At 36.5% G+C, this 24,164-nt stretch overlaps 1 pseudogene; it reads right to left on the bottom strand.

Moving 5' to 3' along the window:
- Nucleotides 1-1,832: 1,832 nt before the first annotated feature.
- Nucleotides 1,833-18,523, bottom strand: LOC141493460 (small ribosomal subunit protein eS8 pseudogene; annotated as a pseudogene).
- Between the last annotated feature and the right edge of the window lie 5,641 nt (nt 18,524-24,164).

The raw sequence follows: 24,164 nt of genomic DNA, 5'->3' as shown, positions 1-24,164 counted from the left end.
AAAAATTCTACTTCTGGATAGCTCTAATTGTTAGTGAGTTCAATCTGCCACCCTGCTAACAATCAAAACTATATCCAGGTTCAAAGAATTCTTTGGATAAGCATCTATTCAGCACTGTACTCATGAGTTCCCATCAGTTGCTTCTTTAGAACATACAAAACCAGAGGACACATCAACTTCAAACAAAGAAATTTAATTAGAGAGAGTAGCAAGACAAATTACAAGGAAAAACTAATACCTCCTCTCTCCTTCCCTCCCAAATACTCTGGGATACACTCTTCTAATTATTCTCATGCTACAGTTGGAGGGGAATATAGACTGGAAAACTTATAGAGTTATATACCAGCTGGAAAACCTTCTGCTTCTGAAACTGCCACCTGTTTTTTCCCCCTTGGAGCCACTTTTAACTACTGGACTTCTTTCTCCATTGATTCTGAATTTCTTGACTGAGCTGGTTTTGAAGAAGGGGGTAAAACTGGATGAGGAACCGGGGTCAAAGAAATGGTCAAAGAAAATTCAAAAGGAATACAAAAAATAGAAGGATTTCAAGATAATTTTGTTTCAAGTGGAACAATCCAGCCAGGCAAGCTGCTTAGTGTGTCTAGTCCTGGAGGGCAAAGAAACTGGAAGCCTGATCCACTGAATCAACTCAAATATTACTTTTTTTGGGGGGAAATTCTCTTATTATCACTATGTTTAACTCACTTTGCTTTTGAGAAAAAATTCATTGTGGGTATAGAATGGGTTGGGGAGGGAGAGAAGTTTGAAGCAAAGAGACCAATTGTAAGGTTATTATAATAATCTGCACAACAGGTGATGAAAGTGATGGTGTCCCTTGAACTAGGGTAGTATCCATGTCATGCAGGAAGAAGAGAATGGATACAAGAGATATTGTTCTCTAAAGAGAACAAGATTTTTCAGCTAATTCCATAGTGCTGAAGGAGACCTTGTAGGGAAGAGAATGTTGAGAATGCAAACCTGGGGGACTAGAACTATGGTGCTTTCCTTCATAGAATCAGGGAAGTTTAGTAAAGGGTCCATATAAACCATGGAAGATCACAGTTCAGTTGTCGATCTCCCATGGTAACAGTTCCTACACAAAGAATTTTATTAAAATGAGGGAAAAGACAAGGAAGGGAAAGCTTCTGCTTCTAATAACGGGGAAGCTCCTGAAATCGTGCCTGTGGAGTGGGCCCATTGTATCTAAACTCCTAGCGGCAAAGGTTTGAATTGGATAAAAGCCTGTCTGTGATAGGCCAGTGCAGGACAGAACAGGCATATCTTGGTTTTTAAATTTGTTTTACAAGGCAATAGGTTAAGTGACTTGCCCAAGGTCACACAGCTAGGTAATTATTAAGTGTCTGAGATTGGAACTCAGGTTCTCCTGGCTCCAAGGCCCATGCTCTATTTATCCATTGCCCCACCTAACTGCCCCTTTGTTTTTTTGGTTTTTGTTTTTATTTATGTTTGTTTTTTTTTTCAAACAGGCATATCTTGAAGAGACTGCATTTGATTTCAAACCACTGCAATAAAGCAAGTCACCTGAATTTTTGGTTTCCCAGTGCATATAAAAGTAGTTTATTAAGTGAGCAATTATATTGTTTTTTTAAAAAAAATGTACAAAGAATAATGAATACTTCATTAAAAAAGGCTAACCATTACCTGAGCTTTTAATGAGTCCTAATGTTTTTCTGGTAGAGCGTCTTGCCTCAATGTTGCTGACTGGTGACTAATCATGGTGGTGACTGCTGAAGGTTGGAGTGGCTGTGGCAATTTCTTTTTTTTTTCAAATAATCTGGGAATTTATTTAGTGAAATGTTCAAGTTAAGAGCTTATTTGTCCTTTCCGGCTTTGATCTTCCTTAGATAGAATTCAAGCTCTTTGCCCTCGAGCACTAGCCATCTGCTCACCTACACTGACCTGGCCTCCACTAGCTGCAGACAAGGAGCTTGCCTTGCTGGATCTGTTCCTCCAGAAGTGAGCTGATCTTCCATTCTTCTTCCTCTCCTCCTATTTCTTCTGGATCTTCTTTGAGAGCTTTTTATTTAAAATTTCCTCCTCCTCAGGAGTCAGCTTTGCTCCCTTCTTCTGGTTCAGTGGCAGGGCAAAGTGGGACTCATACCACTGGCGGTATGGGGTGCTATCGATGAGCACAATGCAATTTTTCACCAGTGTCTTGGTCCTGATCTGCTCATTGCTGGATGCATTATGGACTACATTGTTAATCCGTGTTTTTTGGGTACAGCTTTCGGAGCTCCAGGAGAAATTGCCCATGTCGAGCTTCAGCGCTGGGTACTTCTTGTTGCCTCCTCGGACTCGCAATTGTGTGGGTGTAGCCGGGGTGTTGGGGGGTCTATCTTGGTGTTGAGTGTCGATCTTGGTGTTGGGGGCCACCTGCCCAGCTCATGCTTGTGCTTCTTGTGGTAGGGCTAGCGCCTGCCCCAGGTCCTGCCAGTGGTCACGGGAGATCCCCGTGGTCCTCGCCAGCCACAGGCAATTTCTTAAAACAATAAAGTTTGGGCATCGATTGACTTCTTTTTATTTCAACACATAGAGGTCATTTGGGATTATTAATTGGCCAAATTTCAATATTATTGCAACTCAGGGAATAGAAAGACCAGAGGAAGGGAAAAAAGATGGAGGTAGAGCTAGCTAGTGTAATAGACAGGACACACACAACACACCAATTAAGTTCTATCTTACATGCTTGTTATTTTTGGTACCCCTCCAAAACTGCAAAACTAACATGAAAGACCACTGAGCCCAGATCACAATAAAAGTTATAATAATGTTGATAAAGTATAAATAGTGAATTACCAAAATATGGCACAAAGACAAGATGTGAGCACTTACTTTTGGGGGAAAAAATGTGCAAACTGACTTGCTCAATGCAGGATTGCCAAAAATCTTCACTTTGCTAAAAGAAAAAAGAAAAAAAATTGCAACATCTGAAACACAATAAAGAAAAGAATAGTAAAATGAAGGATGCCTGTACTTTTTATATGAAATTGATATTCAGTTTGGGAATCTGAACAATTGAACAACAAGTGCCAATAAATAAGTCAACATTTGGGTGTCATGCAACATAGAAGATCAAATAAAGGAACTATAACATCTGGGTTCAAGGTAGAGATAATTATATATCTGAAGCCATGAAGAATCTTTTATTTAACTTGTCTTTAGAGAAATATACTCCTCAGCAACAATCATGTCTGTTATATATATGCATTAGAGGCAAGATAAAGAGGGAAATAATTTAGTTGTAAATCCACTGAGTTGTTATATAAATAAATATGGGTAAGAATCTAAGGGAGTGTCAAAAGAGTGATTAGGATCCTAAGATCAGGGACCAGGGAAGATAACTGACAGCAAGAAATAAGTCTTCTTCACCAAGTTGTTAGGAATTTAATTTAACTTACACATTAGCATGCTATTTTAGGGATAACTCACAGGATAGGACACATTTTTCTCAACCAATACAATAAAAATACTTCTAGTGCAACATCACTATCTTTTAACCAATGACTTTCAAGCACTTCTAAATTACCATATTTCCCCATGTATAAGACACACCCTCTTTTGAAAAATTTGGGGTCTAAAAACTGGGTTTTTCTTATACAGTAGTAGATTTTTTTTACTTGCATTTCCCACTTTTTTGTGCTTATTGTCTTTGCTTTGTCATTGTTTCACATTTGTTACTGGTATATTAGGTTATGCTTTGCCCCATTCTGCCCAAAAATGACTCAGAAAAGATTTTTGTATGATGCTGAATTCAAGTAAAAAATGATACAGTTTGCAAAAGTGAGTGGAAATCGGGGCAGCTAGGTGGCATGGTGGATAGGGCACCAGTCTTGGAGTCAGGAGTACCTGGGTTCAAATCCGACCTCAGACACTTAATAATTACCTAGCCATGTGACCTTGGGCAAGCCACTTAACCCCATTGCCTTGCAAAATCTAAAAAGAAAAAGTGAATGGAAATCGTGCTGCTGAAAGTAAGTTTGGTCCTCCTCCAGCTGAGAAAACAATCAGAGGTTAGCTTTGGCAAGAAGAAATCCTACTAAAATCCTCACATAGAAGAAGGCCATAAGTGGCAAGCCAGCAAAATGGTCTGATTTAGAGGGAATTAAAGATATGGATTGAAGAGCAAAAGGCAATTGGAATTCCTGTGTCCACAGAAATGGTTCAGCAGGAGGCAAGAACTGCTGATGCAAAAGAAATTACTGATTTCAAAGGAGGACACAATTGGTGCTTCAGGTTCATGAAATGGAATGGACTAAGCATGGGTACATGCATCAGACTTGCCCAAAAGATGCCTGACAGCTAGAAGTAGAAGGCACTGGATTTCATGATGAATAAAACTTGAGTTCAATAACTTTATGTAATGCATTTTTTTCAAATTTCAGACCCCAAAATTAAGGTGCATCTTATACATGGAGAAATATAGTAATCAAAGATTTTTTCCCTCAATAAGTTTAAAGTCTATCATTGATTAAATGATTCAATAGAGATGCAAAAGCCTTCTTCATATTGAATTCACTTCTCTGATCTCTGATTGTTGTCCAACTGACACAGGTATCAATTAATAGCATCTTCCACTTGAAGTAGGGAGGAATAATTTATTCATTGACTCAGTCAACTCCCACCTTTATATGCATATATTAAGTATTATGATTATTCCAGTATGTGTCTTATTTCTATTATTAAATAGAGCACCGGTCTTGGAGTCAGGAGTACCTGGGTTCAAATCCAACCTCAGACACTTAATAATTACCTAGCCATGTGGCCTTGGGCAAGCCACTTAACCAGTGCTCTATTTAATACAAGTCAGTAAACATGTACTAATCATTTAGTATATGCCAGGCACTGTGCTGGGTGATGGAGGTACAAAGATAAAAATGTAGTCCCTCCCCTCAAGCATCTTATCATCTATTTGGAGGGGGAAAGACATGCAGTTGTGTCCTATACATATATAAGAGTATATGATATGGGCAAAGAAGATATACAAAATCATCTAAGAAAATCAAAGGAAAAGAATACTTTTAGCTACAGAATATCGGGACAAACTTCATGGAAAAGGTGGTATCTGAGCTGGACCAAGAGTGAGGAAAAGCATTTCAACACAGGGAAATGAGGAGGGAGGGAATTCCAGGCACTTTGCACATGTTAAATGATTTACTTTGATACTTTGAAAGTTCTCTGCTTTCTAAACCTCCTCCCCCAGCACAGATCAGAGCCTTCACTCTCTTGTGATGAATTGTTGGATGAATATTTCCCCAGAGTTCATGTTGAGTTACTGTAATGAGAAAGAGGGGGTGGAGTTGACCCTGTGCTACTACTTGCTGATCATTGACCAGATAGTATATAACTGATAGGAAAGGAGCTCTGGGCTCTTGGGCTCAGTGTCCACAGGTTCTTCCTCTTAGTCTCCAAGACTCTTTGTCAGGGACAAACACAAAGCCACCAGTCACTGATGCAGGGGGAGCACAATTTGAGTCACAGTGCAAGGTTAAGCTGATCAAAGCAGTGAGTGCTGCTAGTTCTGACCATTTTTAGAATCATACCCATTAAGGGGAAGGGATTGAGGTCACAATGATATAAATTAGTCAGTTGATAAGATCAGTATGGCTTCCTGGTAGGGTGGTATCTGAGCTAGATCTTGAGGGAAGAGGACTATTTCAACAGATGGAAATGGTGAGGGAGAGTATTACAGGTAAAGGGCAGAAGCAGCATGGAGGCATGAGTCCTCTCCAGGTAGATATCACAGAATCATGTAATTTCTGGAGTAGAAAAGTGCCTGGAAGTAATTCAGTCCAGTCAATAGCAATGTTTACTCTCAGCCCCTCTAAAGGTCAAGCATGTTGCACTTCCCCTCCCCTGGGGATCTCTGCTGCCCTTAAAAACTCTGCCATTGGATCAAGCCTCCATTAGTTAGGTTTCCCCAACTTTAAAGGTTCCTAGCACAATGTTTCCATTTAGTCCTTAATCACATTCACTTTCACAAATGGGATCTTAACTTCAAAGGCACATTTTTGAAGCACAAACATTCTCCATGCTCCAGTGATGGAGTTTAGTTTTGAGTTGAGCAGAGTGGAGAATTAACATTCTTAGTGACCCAGAATTATGGGGGACAGTTAAGCTTATTTATACTGGAACAAAAGTGTAGTTTCTCCAAATAGGTTGAATTCTAGGAACTAGCAATATGTGGAAAGATAAATCGAATTTTTAAAGGAAAAAACAAGGAAGGGAGGATGAACTGTGAGGGATTGGAAAGGGATTGGGGGGGATGCTTTCTTCACAATTGTGGTTTAGAGAATCATTTCAAGGATAAGTTTGCTCCTTATTTGTTCTCTCAGTAGGCCAGATGGTTCTGGTCCATGAGACACATGACACATTTGACCTAAGGCATGGGAATACAGGGTTCATAATTTGGTTAAGTTTATGACTATATATGGAGTTTGTGAGATAGTCTCTATCAGTTCATGGAGAGGCACAAAACAACAATTTTTTTCCAGAGATGGTAGAAAAACATAACATTATATAAGATGGGCTTTGTAACAGGGAAATTTAGTATGGAAAAAATAACTATTTGCTTTAAACCTGGTATTTCCATGGCAACATTTCTCCCCCACAAAAACAGTTCAGACCCAAGTTCATCTAGGGATTGGAGTGGAGGTTTTATCTTTCATAACTGCTTCCTGTTTGAAGGTGATGTAAAGATATCCTTGCCTAGCATGTGCTATATCAGGAGGAGTTGAGATGCATCTGGAAATTGGTGAGGCAGCATCCAGGGAGTGTAAAGGATGGTATTCAGGTTCAGCTACTATTTGGCCTATAGCATAGAGGAAACAAATCTTACAAGAGGTCAAACAGACCAAAAAAGGTTCAAGAGAAATATGATTAGGAGGGTGGTAAATATAGGAGAATAATAGCCATGCAGGGAAGTATTGATAGCAAAATAGTACTCCATGACCCTGGCAAAGACTAGAGTGCATTAAAGACTGAATCTAGCAAATACATATATGTTTTAACATATATATATATATATATATATATATATATATATATATATATATGTATATATTAGTACATATGCAAGTATATATGTGTGTATGTATGTATGTATACTTATATTTTGTGGCAGTTCCCCAATCCAGGTAGTGTTGGTTTTTCAGCAGGTAGGGGAATACTGTGTAATATCAGAGTTATTATGTATGAATCTCTATCTTTTATTGACCTTGTTCTGATTGTGGAAAATTGTCATAAAGGAAAAAATTGGGACATAATTATAACAACATAGAACTAGTCCTTGATGACATTATATACATATATATTTATATTTATACATGTATACAGGATATACATGTATGACAGGATAAACAATTCTTAGCTCTGATGGTCTTCAGGTAAGAGTCACAATTGACAACTAACCATGCAGTAACCAATTCACCTTATAGCCAGACTCAGGAATAAGCAGATGAGAGGCATTCCTTTACAAAAAGAAAATTGAGCCAGAAGGGATCTCCCTTGCACTTAGGCCAAGATCAGTATTCCAGTCTTTCCTAGATAGAGACCTCCACTTATAACAGTGTGGGATCACATTCCTTTTGAATAACCGAAGCATTTCTCTCAAATGGTGTTTTACTAATTTATTGATCCATGAGACAACTAAAACCTGAATTCAAACATCAAAATAAAACCAGTTATAGTCCCAAGAAACTTTACCTCAAATGGAATTTCACAAATCATACCTAAAGGTTAGATGCAGTTATTTTTCCCCTTATGGAGTTGCAATAAGCAATAAAAGGTTACCAAACATACAAAAGAGATTTCACTTAACATTTTTCACTTATTTCTTTTCTTTTTAAGTTTAAATTTATCCTGGTGTAAATATCAAATCATTAGAAATCATGTGTATTTGCCCAGACTCTTGCAGATTTTTTAGCAAGCCAAGTTCATTGTTTAGAAATTTCATAACCCAAACTTTGTTAATTTTCCAGGGTTCTTGACCTTACCCTCACAGATGGTTTCTAGAACTTGATGTGTTTGCAGATTAAGAGAACTTAAACAGAAACCCCAGAAAATGGGCTATAGTCTTTGATACTTATTCCCTAATTGTCCCCATAGAGTAATCAATTACTAATTTTAGTTGCCAGTATTATGACAATAACTTCAATCAACTTACACTGATAACCAAATAGTAGTAATTCCCTCTAAACTTTAGGCAAAGTTGGAAATATTCAGTTCCCCAATTGACAGTTACAAAACTGCTGAAAGAAGCAGTCTAGGGGCAGCTAGGTAGCACAGTGGATAGAGCACCTGCCTTGGAATCAGGAGTACCTAGGTTCAAATCCGACCTCAGATACTTAATAATTACCTAGCTGTGTGGCCTTGGGCAAGCCACTTAGCCCCATTGCCTTGCAAAAACCTAAAAAAAACCCCAAAAAACAAAAAACAAAGAAGCAGTCTGGTGTTAGGATTTAAGCTAATCTAATTATTATACTCATGAGCAATTTTAATTCATTTCAGATCTGAATTCCACAATCTCAGAAGGAGCCCATAGCCTAGTATTAGATCCTGAACTAATCTATAATCTTTTCTATATTAGCTTTCAAGTCATTACAAAATTTTCCATTGAATATTTCCATTTACAATTTTAGCTGCTATTGTTGTGAAATAAAACCAATCATTTATTAAAATCTTATAGTAATATGGTAATATAGTAAAAGCTATATAGTAAATTAGAACTCAAATGATCTTCTTTACTAATTTGCTCATGATATCACAATCCTTTCTTTCACAATTTGTCAAAATTCAAGCATTCCTTAAAAAGATAGAGGCACCAAAAGTCCTCCAAGGATGTTTCTGACCTTACAAAAATTTTTAATAGCTTATCAAACCTAATCCATTCAAATCATACTAAAGTTCTGGTATATTATTTACAAAAGTAGCAACAAAACATTTTCAAGTTACTTTCTGGAACTCATCTCATTTGGTAAGGAGCAAGATATTTCTTAAGATTCAAATATAGAAATCCATAAATAAATTACTTTTTTTTGCAAGGCAAAATGGGGCTAAGTGGCTTGCCCAAGGCCACACAGCTAGGTAATTATTAAGTGTCTGAGGTCGGATTTGAACTCAGGTGCTCCTGACTCCAGGGCCAGTGCTCTATCCACTGCTCCACCTAGCCACCCCTAGAAATCCATAAATAAAATAAGAGTTTCATATAATTTATAGCAAAATTTCCAATTTTCACAGTATACATTCCAATTCAAAAAGTTACATTTACATTGATCAATGCTCATTTTTAATTTGTATATCTTTAAATGTCAAATTAGATATTCCAATCAAACTCAATTACTTCTTTATGTCCCAGTTCACAAAAGAAATTTTCCTATTTTCCATGAACCAGGAAATGATTAAGTGCCAATATAATTCTGAAGCCCTAAAAGTTTCATGATGGGATGGGTGCACAGTACAAAATTGAACTTCTTTAGGGAGAAGGGAGGAGAAGATATACAGTGGGTAGATTTGGGATAGCAGCAGCTAGCTCATGCTGAAACCTAATCCCTCCTCAGGACCTTAAATCAAGCAAAGTTTATGCAATTCCCAGGATTTAAAGCTGAACTTCCTCATGGAAATAGAAAAAGTGTTAAGAAGGAAAAAAGGGGACAGGAATAAAATCTCCATTAGCACCCAAGCCCTCATGATGAAAACAGTGGGGTTAATGCAATGGTAGCAGCGCTATCCCCAAGTCAGAGTGGAGAGGTGGAAACTGCACAGGAGAATTGCCAGAGCAGAGCTGAAGGTAAAAACAAGGCATAAGACCAGGTTCAAATTGGAGCAAGGATTTAGAAAATAGACTCTCCCTTCCAGGTTAATAAACATAACCTGTTGGCATCTAATCATGTATGTTCTCAATCAAGAGAAATCTGGTTCTTCCATTCTCTAGCTGTCAATCCAGGGGTGAGGGTGGTTTAATGAAATTCTAATCAGCAGTAGAGGGAAAGATAATGGGGAGAGAAGAAGTTTCCTCAGCACCTTAGGAAGTAGGGAATTGAATTAGCTAACAAGACTTAGACAGACATAACAAAACTACAGAAAGACAATTTAACAACACTGAAAAATCCCTTGTCTACCTAGGCTTTAGATCTTCTCAATCACATAAATACCGGCAGGATTTTTATAATTATGAGACCCAAAAGCAATCCATTTTTTTCTTGGTCCTCTAGGTTGTATTGAGGCCAGGCAAAATGAATTCAAGTTGCTCCTTTTCTTAAGATTGTCAAAGTCAAGTTTCTTCCAGTTCTGCAAATGGCAGCCTAGTGTTAAGTTCCAAGACATGAGAGGAGATTGTCTCTTTGTAAAATATTGTCTGTAATTATTTTCCTTAACTGGCATCCAGGGGGAGGGAGAAGAGAATCTCAATATTTCTAAGACAAGGAATCCCTTGTATAAGAGGGAAATCTGCTTGCAATGTGTTCTCTCTACAAGATATCTCTGGGAATTCTCCCCAAACACCCCAAGCTTTCCTAGATATGAGAGGAACCTATTAGACAATGGAGAGACATCTCAAAATCAGACCTTCTGGAGACATAATTAATACTCTTCCCAGTCAGCGAATTAAAAAGATAGGGTTGGGCTCAGGATGGAGGAGATGGGGGATGGTGGGGGATTTGAATGAATTTGTCAGACTCATACTCTGAGATATGAGGGATGTTTTAACTTTATTTATGCTATCAAGAAAGTTCCAGAAATAGGAACCAGTAACTTGGAGAGGGATAGATTGACTGATATAGGGGGAAAAAATATGATATACATGCTGGAAGGGATAAGGTTCTTTGCTAGCATGGTTTAAGTAATTATGTCAAGATGTTCATTACTTGGTAACATTCTGTTATCTCAACATTCTTTATGTGCCTCGATCTTCCAACCTTCTAAGATGTTCCTTAAACCAGAACCAGTTTCACTGCTTAGAAAATAGCTTTAACATGATATATAGGAACATTTCTGACAAGATACAAGATACAAGATACACATCAGTCCAAGGTCAGTTTAGCAAGGCACAGGACATCAAGCTTTTGCTGCGATGATACAAGACAATATTTGCTAATATAACATTATGTGGGATAAACAAGATGGTCTTTTGTTAGCACAAGGTCAGCACAGAAAGGTACAAGTTAACTGTTTGCCAGCATAACATTTTCTCTGCCTAATATTTCCTGCGTAACAGATAGAAAGGTGAACATATTTTTTTATTAATTTTGAAAAACCCTATCAAGTACACAGTCAATGTATTATCAAGGGCAGGGAGTAGAATTTGTAAAATGCTAACTTGCTATAAAAGTCTTAATTTGAAAGTCAATTTTCAAAGGTTAGAGAGGGCTAGAAGGAAACAGACAAATCCTGTAGGAATCAGTCTGCAATAAGTTTTAATCTAGGAGTAAGAGTTATATCATCTGGCTCATCCAAACTTCTAAGAGAAATATGGAGGATCATTTCAGGATAAATCTTTGATTATTATACAAAAATCTTAAATTTTACCTCATACTATTTAATTATTATTTTAATTCTGCCCTGTGAAAGCTTGTGAAGGTTTCTACCTGGAGAAACTGAACTCTTCCTGCTAACACTAAATCAAATTCTCTAAATCTCTTAGTTTGCACCAAAAGTAGCAGTACCACTTAAAATCTTTTAAGTTAATATGATGAAAACAGGAGTGGTTTCAAACTGCTTGTCCTAATCTTTGCAGTTTAAAATCTCCAGGAAGATGAAAACAAATCAGTTCTTTATCTGATAAGTCTCTAAGGTAGAGATTTCCAACTCTTTGAGGAAGTAGAAGAAAAGGGTTATTCAGAGCTGGGGAGAGAGAGAGAGAGAGAGAGAGAGAGAGAGAGAGAGAGAGAGAGAGAATAATTTTTTTTTATTTTTTATTTTTTTATTTAATATTTATTCTCATTTAAAGAGGACTTTGTTATTTCAATAAGGTATGTTCTGTTTGACTTAGAAAAACTGAGAATATTCCCTCTTGTAAACATTTTTGGCTAAAAGAATGTGGTACTTAGAAACTTTGGATAAATAGGGATTTATTTTGTTTTTAAGATTTGGGGGATTTGTTTATGACACAAAGACAATTTACAACAATTTAGGTTTACTAAATTCCAATTTTAAAGGTTTATTTTTGTTTTAAATCTAAATGAGAAAGAAATCTCTCATTTTAGAAGTTTCCAAATAATTTACTTTATAAAGGTTTAGTGATCATTTAACATCAAGAACATTTTAAGCTGTTTTTAAGAAAAAGAAATACTTTTAGGAAGAAATGCTTAAGTTTAGGGAAAAAATTTGTAAAAGTCTTTTGTGTGATTTGCAGAAGGCTTACTAAACTTTCATGTGGAAGCTAATTTATTATAATAATAATTTGATATTGATAACTATTATATTCAACCTACTTGATTAATGAGATTTGGGACCTGGAATATTCTTTTTGAAGATTCATTTTAGGTTTGATTTACCCTCAGACCATCCTTAAAGGGATGTTTTCAAAGAAACAGCATCAATAGTCAAGCAGTTCATTATCTCATAGTCATCTCGGTGTTTGATCTAAGCTTGAGATACTTTCAGGACCTGATATAAGATTAAATTCCTGAAGAATCTTATTCTTTCAGAATGATAAAGACAGAGGTAATAAATCTGTTGTGAAGTTAAAGTCAATAATCTTTTTGTTTGCTTGTTTTTACTCTAAGGAATAAAATTTCAGTTCAGAAATGTTATATTAGTGAAGAAAAGTCATTTATGAGCTAACATGTTATCACAATTGGAAATATTATTTTTCTTATGTTTGATTGATTAATTTGAATTAGAACATGTATAGAAATAAATGCAAAATGCTCAAGTCACCTAAAATGTTCTCATTGTTTAAAGGAATTCTAAGAACAGTAGTCTATGTTTATATCATGGTTAATAACTGAACATGTTTAACTATAGAAAATGTTTCATAAAATAACTATATGCAATTTGGGATTATTGTATTTATATATTCCAAATCTTTGACATTTGTTATTATGCATTTTAAAGCAAAATCATTTGTGCAATATTGACACCATAAGTTGTGATTTTTCTGTGAATCCCCTGCTGTTAACAATGTGAAATTATAGTCAATACTTCCTATCTAGTATTTTTTGATCCTTGGAGCTGAATTCACTTGAATCTCTGATTATTGGAACTTACTATTTAAGACCTCATGGAGCTGTTAAGTGATATTATTTTCAGTCTAACTCTAGGGATGATCATCAAGGAATACTGTTGAGTCAATGATCCATGAAACCAGCATATACAGCAGGTGGGGTTCTCCTGAGAAAGATTAGGAAATAACAATCAGCATGTCCTGAGGTAGTAATCTCCTAACTCAATTTCTAAGACATGTCATTTATAAAATCTCACCTGGTTAACTTTAAGCCTGACTTAATACAATTGGTCATCTACATAACCTTTGTCTGGAATTGACATCAAAATAAAGGGAACACCTTCCCTTATGTCCCATTCTTTTATGGAAGATTTCTGTAATCATGTCAAATGATCAAGATGGAGACAGTATTAAATCCTTCTATTATAGGCTAATACTAATAACTATAGTAAGATGCAAGTATAAGATTTGGGCCATTTGGCTTGGAATTCTCTATATTTTAAACAACTTGTTAGTTATGTGTTTAGTTTTGACATGATACTAGTTACATATTACTATGTTAGTTAAGTTTCTTTCATTTTTCACAGTGCTATGGAGATAATTAAGTTGATGATATAAAGATCTGTGAAACCAGAATATCATTCTATTATTTAGTGAATATCATAACTGTTTCAGATCTGTTTTAAGGAAAAATATATCAGCAAAATTATTATCTCAGAAGATTGGTTTATAGTCAAACTTGAAAATACCTTGAAGAGAGATCTACTATCACTAGGGGTTATCCATTTGAACATGGCAAGAAGTTGAAAATGTTTTATTATAAAAAACAAAAAATTTTGTTTTAAAATTGATGTTTTTATGTATGTCATGCATTAGTATTCATTTCTGAACCTTGTGTTAATCTGGCAACTTTTAAATGAATTCCCTTTTGTATTAGAGTCCATCGTCTTATAAAAGTGTTCTGTTATTAATTTCTTAGTGTAATATCATCTTCCTAATGGGGAAATGAATAATGCCAAGGATAAAAATGGGGTTCTTATTTTTTGTTTGTATCTGAGTTTTCTATGTATATCAGCACAACAATTGGCCAACCTAAAATTATAAATTCCCTCATCTAAAAGCCTCCAAATTTCATTTTCTAATAATAGAAACATAAGGTTTGAATAGGTTATTAGCAAAGTAAATTTCAGGTAAGACCAATTTTATAGGATTATTTTTAGCAGAGAAGTAAATCTCTACAAGTAACCTGAGTTGAAAAAGACCTACTTTGAGATCACACCTGAATCATTATCAGATGTTTCAGGAAAAATGCCTCTGAATTTTACTTTACTGTTCCCTTTTTCACCTTTTATTTGTATGGTCTGCTTATCAAAGGGGACTGCCCCCCTTTGATTTATCAAAAGCACTATGTATCTTTCCCTTTCCCTCTCACATTATCTTTGCTTATATGCCCTATGTGACCTGTCCAAAACTTGTCAGCTTTGGATTTGGTTGTGGTTTGCTTCAAGCTTGCTATTTTCTTCTGTCAAACCCCTTAGAAGCCCACACCTTTCTTACTTGGTTTGCAAGTGACTCATGGTATCAATTTGACCAAAATGGGGATCTGTTGATGTCTTCAAAAAACAAATATAAATTTTATCTACTTCTCTCTCTCTTTAATAAAAAATATGAATCTCCCCATTATATGAACAGCCAATGGATGGTGCTAATGTCCTGGAGGGGGAATATTCCCATGCTTTGTGAAGGTCATTAGCATAACTGATAAGGCAGAAAGATCCTGAATCAGGAGGTAGCACTCCTAATAGAATTTCTGATAGCAATCCCTCTGCCCCTAGAGAAATGATATGAAGAACATCCTTAGTTGAAAGTCCCTCACTTGATGGTCAAGCACTATAGCAGCTTTATCAGACCCTACTTTATGATTGTAGGATTGTATAAACATCATTCCCCAAAACCCCATTTTGGGGTTCAGTTTTCTAGCTGAACCTCACACACATGCATAATCTGTAAGTTTAGAGAAATCTAATAAATACGTATGTTAATTTAATTCCATTTTCTCTTTCTTAAGACCAAATTCTGAAGTTAACAACACATGTTTATTACAATTTCACTTGACTCTTAGTAGAACAAACTCTGGAACTTAACATATGTTAGTTTAATGCTTTATTAAGGCCAAACTCAGGAAGATCATCAGGAAATAACCTCAAAAGTGAGAAGAATAAAATCTAATGAAAGGAGCTTGTAGATTGAATTTTTTTGAACCATTTTTCACCATCAACTCTTGAGTACACCATAGTAATCTTCATATCTTAGCTTACATTTTTTAGTACCTTAATAATTTGAACTCATTTTGACTGGGTATTACTTCATTCTTTGTCCTTGAAGTATCAGTGTATAGCACAGTGCTGGCACATAGTAGATTTTTTTTTCCAACAATTTTTTAATTTCTTTTTTTATTTTTGTACAAGTGTTTTTATATATTACTAAAATATTCTTGTTTAAGAATAAATATAATATCCCCCCTAAAAAAAGCATAGACCTTCATGAGAAATAAAGTAAAAGAAAGAGAAAAACTGTGCTTCAGTCTGTGTTCCGCCACTACCAGCTCCGTCTCAGGTGGATCACATTCTTCATAAGTCCATCACAAAAACTACTTCCATGTTTTTTCACCATTGCTGTTGCTTATCGCAACTCCCTCCATCCATACCTCCCTACTACCATATACTATATTTTCTCTCTCCTTTCACTCTGTCCCTCTTCTAAAATGTTCTGTAGAGTAGCTAAGTGGCACAGCAGACTGATCATTGGCCCTGAGACCCTGCAACCACCCAGCCCTGTGGTTCCCAGACTGGCCACCCAATCTCAGCCCCTTGCAAGAAGTAAAAAAGAAAATGTGTTATATCTGACCACTCTCCCCCATGATCTACCCTCTTCTCCATCACCCACATCTCCCCCTTCCTCCTTTCCACCTTCTCTCCTTTTTTACTCTAGATGTCTATACCCCATTGAATGTATATGCTGTTTCCTCTCTGAGCCACCTCTGATGAGAGCAAAGGTCCCCCATTTCCTCCTTGCCTTCCACCCTTCCATATCATTGCAATAAATAGTTCATTGCAATAAAAAATATCTTTTATATGAAATATCTTAGCCTATTTCACCTCTCCTTTCTCTTACTCCCAGGACATTTTGCTTTTAACCATTGACTCCATTTTTCAATATATTATATCTTCAAATTCAGCTCTCTCCAGTGCTCTATTAAATGAGAGGTTTCATATGAGTATTATCAGTATTATTTTTCTATGCAGTTCATCATCATTAAGTCCCTCATATTTTACCCTTTTCCTCCACTCTCTATGCTTCACCTGAGTCTTATACTTGAAGGTCAAACTTTCTGTTCAACTCTGGTCATTTCAACAGGAACATTTGAAACTCTCCTGTTTCTTTGAAAGTCCATCTTTTCCCCTGGGAAGAGGATGCTCAGTTTTGCTGGGTAGTTGATTCTCGGTTGCATTCCAAGCTCTTTTGCCTTCCAGAATATTATATTCCAAGTCCTATGAGCCCTTAATGTAGTTGCTGTTAAGTCCTGTGTGATCCTGACTGCAACTCCACAATATTTGAATTGTGTTCTTCTGGCTGTTGGCAAGATTATATTCCTGGGGGTTGGTTTTTGTTTTGAATCTCTTTCCTGGGGAGATAGGTGGATTCTCTCAATTTCTGTTTTGCCTTCTGCTTCTAGGATATCTGGGCAATTTTCCTGTAATATGTCATATGCTTGCCACTGTGGCAAGAAAAGTAAATTAAGGGTTAGCAAAACCAGTCCCTACCCTTAGGGAGCTTACATTCTAATGAATGAAGACTACACAAAAAGGAAGCTGAAAAAGAGAGTGATGTAGAATGTGTGTGTGTGTGTGTATGTCTTTTTATAGTGTTATGTTCTGATGTAGTCTGATGAGAAATGAAGAAATGAGATAAACTGTATGTACTGTGGCTACTTTTGGAAACCAGACCCAATTCCATTTAAGGCTGCATGAAAACATTCATTTAATAATAATAATAATAATATTCCTGGGGGTTGAGTTATTTTTAATCTCTTTCCTGAGGAGATAGGTGGATTCTCTCAATTTCTATTTTGCCTTCTGCTTCTAGGCTATCTGGGTAATTTTCCTGTAGGAATTCTTTAAAAATGAGGACAAGTCTCTTTTCCTGATCATGACTTTCAGATATCTCAATAATTTTTAAATTATCTTTTCTGAATTTGTTTTCCAGATCAGTTGCGTTTTCAATGAGATGTTTCACATTTTCTTCTAATTTTTCATTCTTGTGGTGTTCAAGTACTGTGTCTTGATGTCTTGTAAAGTCATCAAATTCCTTTAGCTCCATTCTACATCTGAGGGATTTGTTTTCTTCAGAGAGCTTTCATATCTCCTTTTCCTTCTGGCCAATTCTGCTTTTTAAAGCATTCTTCTCATCAATAACTTTTTAAACTGTTTTATCCATTTGACCTATGCTGGTTTTTAACATGTTATTTTCTTCAGTCTTTTTTTAGATCTCTTTGACTAAGCTGTTGACTTCATTTTCATGTTTTTCCTGCATCTCTCTCATTTCTTTTCCCAATTTTTCTTCTATCTCCCTTACTTGATTTTCAAAAATCTTTTTTGAGCTCTGTCATGGCTTGAGCCCAACTTCTGTTTTTCTTAGAGTCTTTAGATGCAGGAGCTTGTACTTCCTCATCCTCAGGGTTTTTTTGTTTTTTGTTTTGTTTTTGCAAGGCAAATGGGGTTAAGTGGCTTGCCCAAGGCCACACAGCTAGGTAATTATTAAGTGTCTGAGACGGGATTTGAACCCAGGTACTCCTGGCTCCAGGGCCCAGGTGCTTTATCCACTGCACCACCTAGCCACCCCCCTTCCTCATCTTCAAATTGAGTATTTTGATCTTTCTTGGGATCATAGACATTGTATTTCTCAATGGTGTTCCTCTTTTTTCTCTGTTTACTCATTTTCCAGCCTGTGCCTGGTTTTGGGGTGCTTCCTGAGCTTCTGAGTATTATTGGGACACCCCCCCCCCCAAGGATCTCAGTGTGTGAAGCTTTGACTGCCCTCCTGGTCAGTGAATGATTGCAAACACACCCCTCTTACATGGGGCTGAGGTGGGGGGGGGGGCCCTGTTCTATGGGGGGCCTAGACTGTGATCAGGATTTGAATGTGGTCAGAGTCCCAGAGTCCTGTTCCAGGAACACAGGACAAACCTTGGAAGTATCCCCTGCCTTCAGTGGGCTGAGCACTCAGGGCTCAGTTACCTGCCTGCTCCAAGCCTGCTTCCATTTCCTGGATCTGGGCTGCCATGGCAGCCACCACTGCACTGACCTCACTGATTGCTGCAACCACCCTGAGTATATGCTCTGGCAGAGGTCCCCCTGCTGATCCTCCAAGTCATGTCCAATGTTCCCCAGGGTGTAGTTCAGTAAACTGCCCCCACTTCCATGAGTCGCAGCTCTCAGGTACCCTGGGGCTGCCTCCGGGAGGCTGAAGTTTCTTCATTCTGGCAGGCCACCACCCTAACCCTGTGGAGTGGAGCCTTTCCAGTATTTTCTAGGTTACCTTTGTCTGGAGAATTGCCTCACTAGATCTTTCTGTGGGTTCTGTCTTTCAAAATTTTAGTTAGAGTCATAATTTTAAGATTTTTGAAAAATTATGGAGAAAACACCTAGGAGAGGCTCTTCTCCTGTCCCTAGCTTGGCTCCACCTCCCCCCCCCCCATAGTAGATCTTAATAACCACTTGTGAATTGAATTATTGATTAAGGTTTTTACAAAATATTTTCCTTGAAGATAGGAAATACAAGAAGAAAATCAAGACTCATGGAAGTTGACTAGCCCAGAGTTGTATTTAGTAAAGGTTAGAGTTAGTACTCAATCTTGGGTTCTTATAAATCTAGGTCAGGCTCTTTTCATTGTACAATATTATCTCCCTGGTGGAGTTGAAAGTCATTTATCCTAACTTGGCCATTTTTATAGATGATGATTTCTAAGATAAAGAGAAGAGAAAGATCTCCAGGATCAAGTGTATAATAAGGTTTGGTCTCATGGTTTCTATAGATAGCTCTAGATTTTTTCTCTGAAAATTGTTCATATCCTTTGATCATTTATCAATTGGAGAATGACTTGTGTTCTTACAAACTTGATTTAGATCTCTATATATTTTAGAAATGAGTTCTTTATAAAAACATAAGTTGTGAAAATTGTTTACCAGCTTTCTTCATTCCTTCTAATCTTGATTCCATTGGGGTTTTATTGTGCAAAACATTTTATGACCAAATTTCTTAAACCCAAAAGCTCTAGCTTCTGGGCTTGAAAACTGCTGGGAAAATTGGAAAATAGAATGGCAAAAACTAGGCATAAACCAATATTTCACACTTGATACCAAGAAAAGGTCAAAATGGGAACCTTCATCACCTGCTGTCTTTGAGCACCCGAGTATTGTTTTACTAAGTTCCATGGGAGTGGGAGTGGATTAGAGACTGGGAAGAATATTTAAGCACTTGTATTTTGTCAAATAAACAGAGCTTGGAGACCTTGGTGTACTAAGGGAGAACTTGTCTTCCTTGTCTCCTGCCCCCTCAACACTCATCTGGGGAAGATTGAGAGAGTCTAGAAAGGGACTCAACAGTAAATATTTGTCTATTTCACTTAGATTATCAAATTTATTGGCATAGAGTTAGACAAAATAATTCTGAATTATTACTTTAAATTCCTTCTCATTGGTGGTGATCTCCCCTTTTTCATTTATAATACTAGAAATTTGGTTTTCTTCTTTCTTTTTTAAATCATATTAACCAGTGGTTTATCAATTTCATTGTTTTTTCATAAAACAAACTCTTGGTTTTATTTATTAGTTCAATAGTTTTCTTGCTTTTGATTTCATTAATTTCTCCTCTAATTTTTAGAATTTCTAATTTGATATTTAATTGGGGGGTTTTAATTTGTTCTTTCTCCAATTTTTTTAGTTGCCTGTTTAGTTCATTGATTTCCTCTTTCAATAATTTATTCATGCAAGCATTTAAAGATATAATATATACCCTGACAGTTGCCTTGGCTGTATCTCATAAGTTTTTGTATGTTGTTTCATTATTATCATTATCTAGGATGAAATCATTAATTCTTTCTATAATTTGTTCTTTGATCCACTCATTCTTTAAAATGAGGCTATTTAGTTTCCAATTAGTTTTAGGTCTAATTCTCTCTTGCTCATTATTGCATGTTATTGTTATTGCAATATGATCTGAGAAAGATGTAGTCACTATTTCTGCCTTTCTGCAATTGATTACTAGGTTTTCATTCCATAGTACATGGTCAATTTTTGTGCACATGCCATGTACTGCAGAGAAAAATGTATATTCCTGTCTATCCCCATTCAACTTCCTCCATAGGTCTATCATTCAATTTCCTCCATAGGTCTATCATGTCTAGGGTTTCAATCAATCTATTTATTTCTTTAACTTCCTTCATGTTTATTTTATGGTTAGATTTATCTAAATCTGAGAGTGGGAGGTTGAGGTCTCCCACCAGTAGAGTTTTGCTGAATATGTCTTTCTTTAACTCCTTCAACTTCTCCTCTAAGAATTTGAATGCTATATCATTTAGTGCATTATATATATTGTATTGAGATTACTTTATTGTCTATCGTACTTTTTAGGAGGATATAGTTTCCTTCCTTATCTCTTTTAATGAGATCTATTTTTGCAGCTGCTTTGTCTGAGGTAAGGATTGCTACCCCTGCTGATTTCACTTCAGCTGAAGCAAAATATATTTTGCTCCAAGCTTTTACCTTTAATCTATATGTATCTCTCTGCTTCAAATGAGTTTCTTAAAATCAGCATATTGTAGGATTATGGTTTTTAATCCACTCTGCTATTCACTTATGTTTTAAGGGAGAGTTCATCCCATTCACATCACACATATAGTTACTAACTCTTTATTTCCCTCCATGCTATCTTCTCTCTACTTGTATTTTCCCCTTTTTTTCACTTTATCCATAGTCCCCAGTATTTTGTTTCTGAATACTACCCCCTTCAGTGTGTTTTCCCCCCATATCCAACCCCCCTTTCTTTCCCCTTTCCCTTTTCCCTTCTTCCTTCCCTTCCTTCTGTTAGTTTCCCTTTTCATCCCCCTCCCCTTTTCCTTTTTAATACTAGAAAGATAAGTTTCTTAACATGACATATTCCCCTTCTAAGGATGAACTAATTAATATCCACAATAGCACCCATTAATTAATATGTACAAAAGACTAATTAATATTCACTCCTTGTGAATATTATTAATATATATTTATATATTATATATATAATTAATCAACAATTATATATATATATATATATATAATTAATCAACAAATAATAATTATGTGTCTGCTTTGAGCCAAGCTCTGTGCTTGATATTGGGAATATTGATTGGTTGGTTGGTTTTGTTCTTCTTTGAGAGAAACAAAAATGGCATCACTGTGTTAGAATCAGGTTTCAATGTATCTGACTGTGGCTAATCAGACCAATGAAAGCTCAGAATACTCTACCATAAGTTGGGTACAAATAGTCCATGTGAAGACCAAGGGTGAATTCTCTAAATCTGCACATCTCATATTTATATTGAAATACTACAATTCAACTTTGCTCAGTGAGCATAGCACCTTCTCTGAAGAAAGTTCACCATGCTGGACAGTCTTGTGCCAGTGTCTCCCATGTCACACAATCATTTCTGAAGTTCTTAAGAGAGACCTTGAAGAGAGATCTTCAAGTCTTTTTCTGACAATCCTTAACTCTACATTCCCCCCCCCCCCATGATGAGCCATTGCCCTTAGTGAGTTATCCATAAAACAAACAAATAAAAGGATGAGTTAGATCAGATGGTATTTAAAGTTAATTCAAAAAGCAAGTAGGTAGTACAATGGATAGAACACCAGACCTGAATTGAAATCTGTCCTCAGATATGTACTAGTTGTATGACCCTGGGCATGTTACTTAACTCTTTTTGTCTCAGTTTCATCATCTGTCAAATGATCTGGAGAAGGAAATGGCAAACCATTCCAGGATCTTTGCCAAGAAAAGCCCAGATGATATGACAAAGATAGAACAAAGGGAAAAAACAGCAGCAAGGTTACCTCTGGCTCTAATGTTTTATTGCCAAGGACCTGTCCACCTTTGGTATCCTATGATTCTTTTAATCTTCTACCTTACAATTCAGTATGCCCCCCTGTGGAAGATTCTTCCTTTTTCTATTGCCATTACTGAGTCTGACTAGTGAGAAATAAATGTGATCAGTTGCCTATTAGGCAAGTTCCATAGGAAAAATGATGGAACTGACCCCTGAGCAGCACTGGGCAGGACCCCTGGGTGGTCAGTACCATCATTGGTAGACTGCTAATTGCCACTGTAGGATACCCTGGCCTTCCTCCAACTTTCCAGTTTCCATGGCACCCTTCACTGTGATGATCTGAGGAAGATATGGAGAAGGCACTTACCAATTGAGCCACCAACTCCCCTCCCCATTCCTTTCTCTTGTCCTAGGAGCATTGCATCACCTTCCCCTGCCATCTCTGAGGACAATAAAGCAATTGGGAAGAACAGTCCCATCCTAGTCAATGGACTGAGCAGAGAAAAGGAATTGACTATCCTGTTACAAATCTTCAGGTAGCTACTACTAATCTTACAGGATTAGAACTTTAAGGCTGAAACATATAAAGTACTATATTTGGAAGGGATCTTGGGAACCATCTAGTCCAATATTTTAATTTTACAGAGAAGTGAATTGAGGTCTAGAGAGGGAAAGAGACTTACAGTCGTACTAAAAGACATAGAATGAGTCAGGTCTCTTGATTCCTGATTCAGTGGCTTGACATTTTCAGTATGATTGACAGCTATATACAATGAAAGGTTTCTGAGTGTTGAATAGTCAAGTCCATTTGAAAAATTGAATGGTCATGAAGAATCAAAACTTGGTCAAGATCCTTAAATGTGCACTATTATTATTTTCAGGGAAAGTTTTTCTGGAGGCAGTGGGGTTTTGAGGGGAAGGATAAGGATGGATTAGGAAATAAACTTGTGAGTAGAAAAGTGAGGAAGAAGATATATATTTCACACATATAATGTTAAATGTCTTATATTATTATGAATATATATGTATGTGTGTGTGTGTGTGTGTGTGTGTGTGTGATCTTATTGGGTATCCAGGAAAATCATAGAGTCATATATAGAATCAGAACTTGAATGGACTATAGAGATCATCTATTTGGCAGTGGAGTCTTGGATAATTCATTTCTTTCTGGGATTTAGTTCTCTCAATTGAAAAATGAGATAGTTGGACTAAATGGTCCCTTCTAGTTGACATTCTAATCTATGACTTTTTAGTGCTAATCTGTGGCATATTGGTCTATGACTCATTTTCTTCATGGTAGGTTCAAGAACATGTTTCTTCAGTCTAATTGTTTTTTTTTTCTCTCTGATCTCCCTCAGAAAGATTTCCCTGATTATATTTTGTCTACCTCTAGTTTCATCTTGAATAAAACTTCATAACTTCTGGATGCTGTTGCTTAATATATATTCTAAACCTTACCAGATGAATATATGTTCCTCATTTTCTTCCTAATTAGACTAGAAACTCCTGAGGGGAGAGACTATGTCTCCTAGTTCCTAAAGCAGGTGTACAGTAGTTGCTTAGTGATGAACTCCATTCATTCTTTTCATGGGGTAACACAATCAAATGCTTACCTTTCTCTCTGAGGTTCTTTTTGAGTATTCTACTCTAAAGGAAAGAAGAAAGAAAATTAATCCAAGTCCAAACTAAATTAATTTTTCTTGTCACATTTAGTTTGTGAAACAGTAAAGTACAGTGACAAGAACCCCAGACTCAGTAGTCTTAGATTCTAGTCCTAGCTCTATCACTGAATTGCACTAGTAGACTGAATGTGTCAGTTATTTTCTACAGGTTAAAATTTCT

The sequence above is a fragment of the Macrotis lagotis genome, chromosome 1, assembly GCF_037893015.1.
Source record: "Macrotis lagotis isolate mMagLag1 chromosome 1, bilby.v1.9.chrom.fasta, whole genome shotgun sequence".
NCBI classification, from domain to species: domain Eukaryota; kingdom Metazoa; phylum Chordata; class Mammalia; order Peramelemorphia; family Peramelidae; genus Macrotis; species Macrotis lagotis.
Note: the sequence above shows the minus strand (reverse complement) of the source record. Positions and strands in the feature narration are given on the sequence as shown.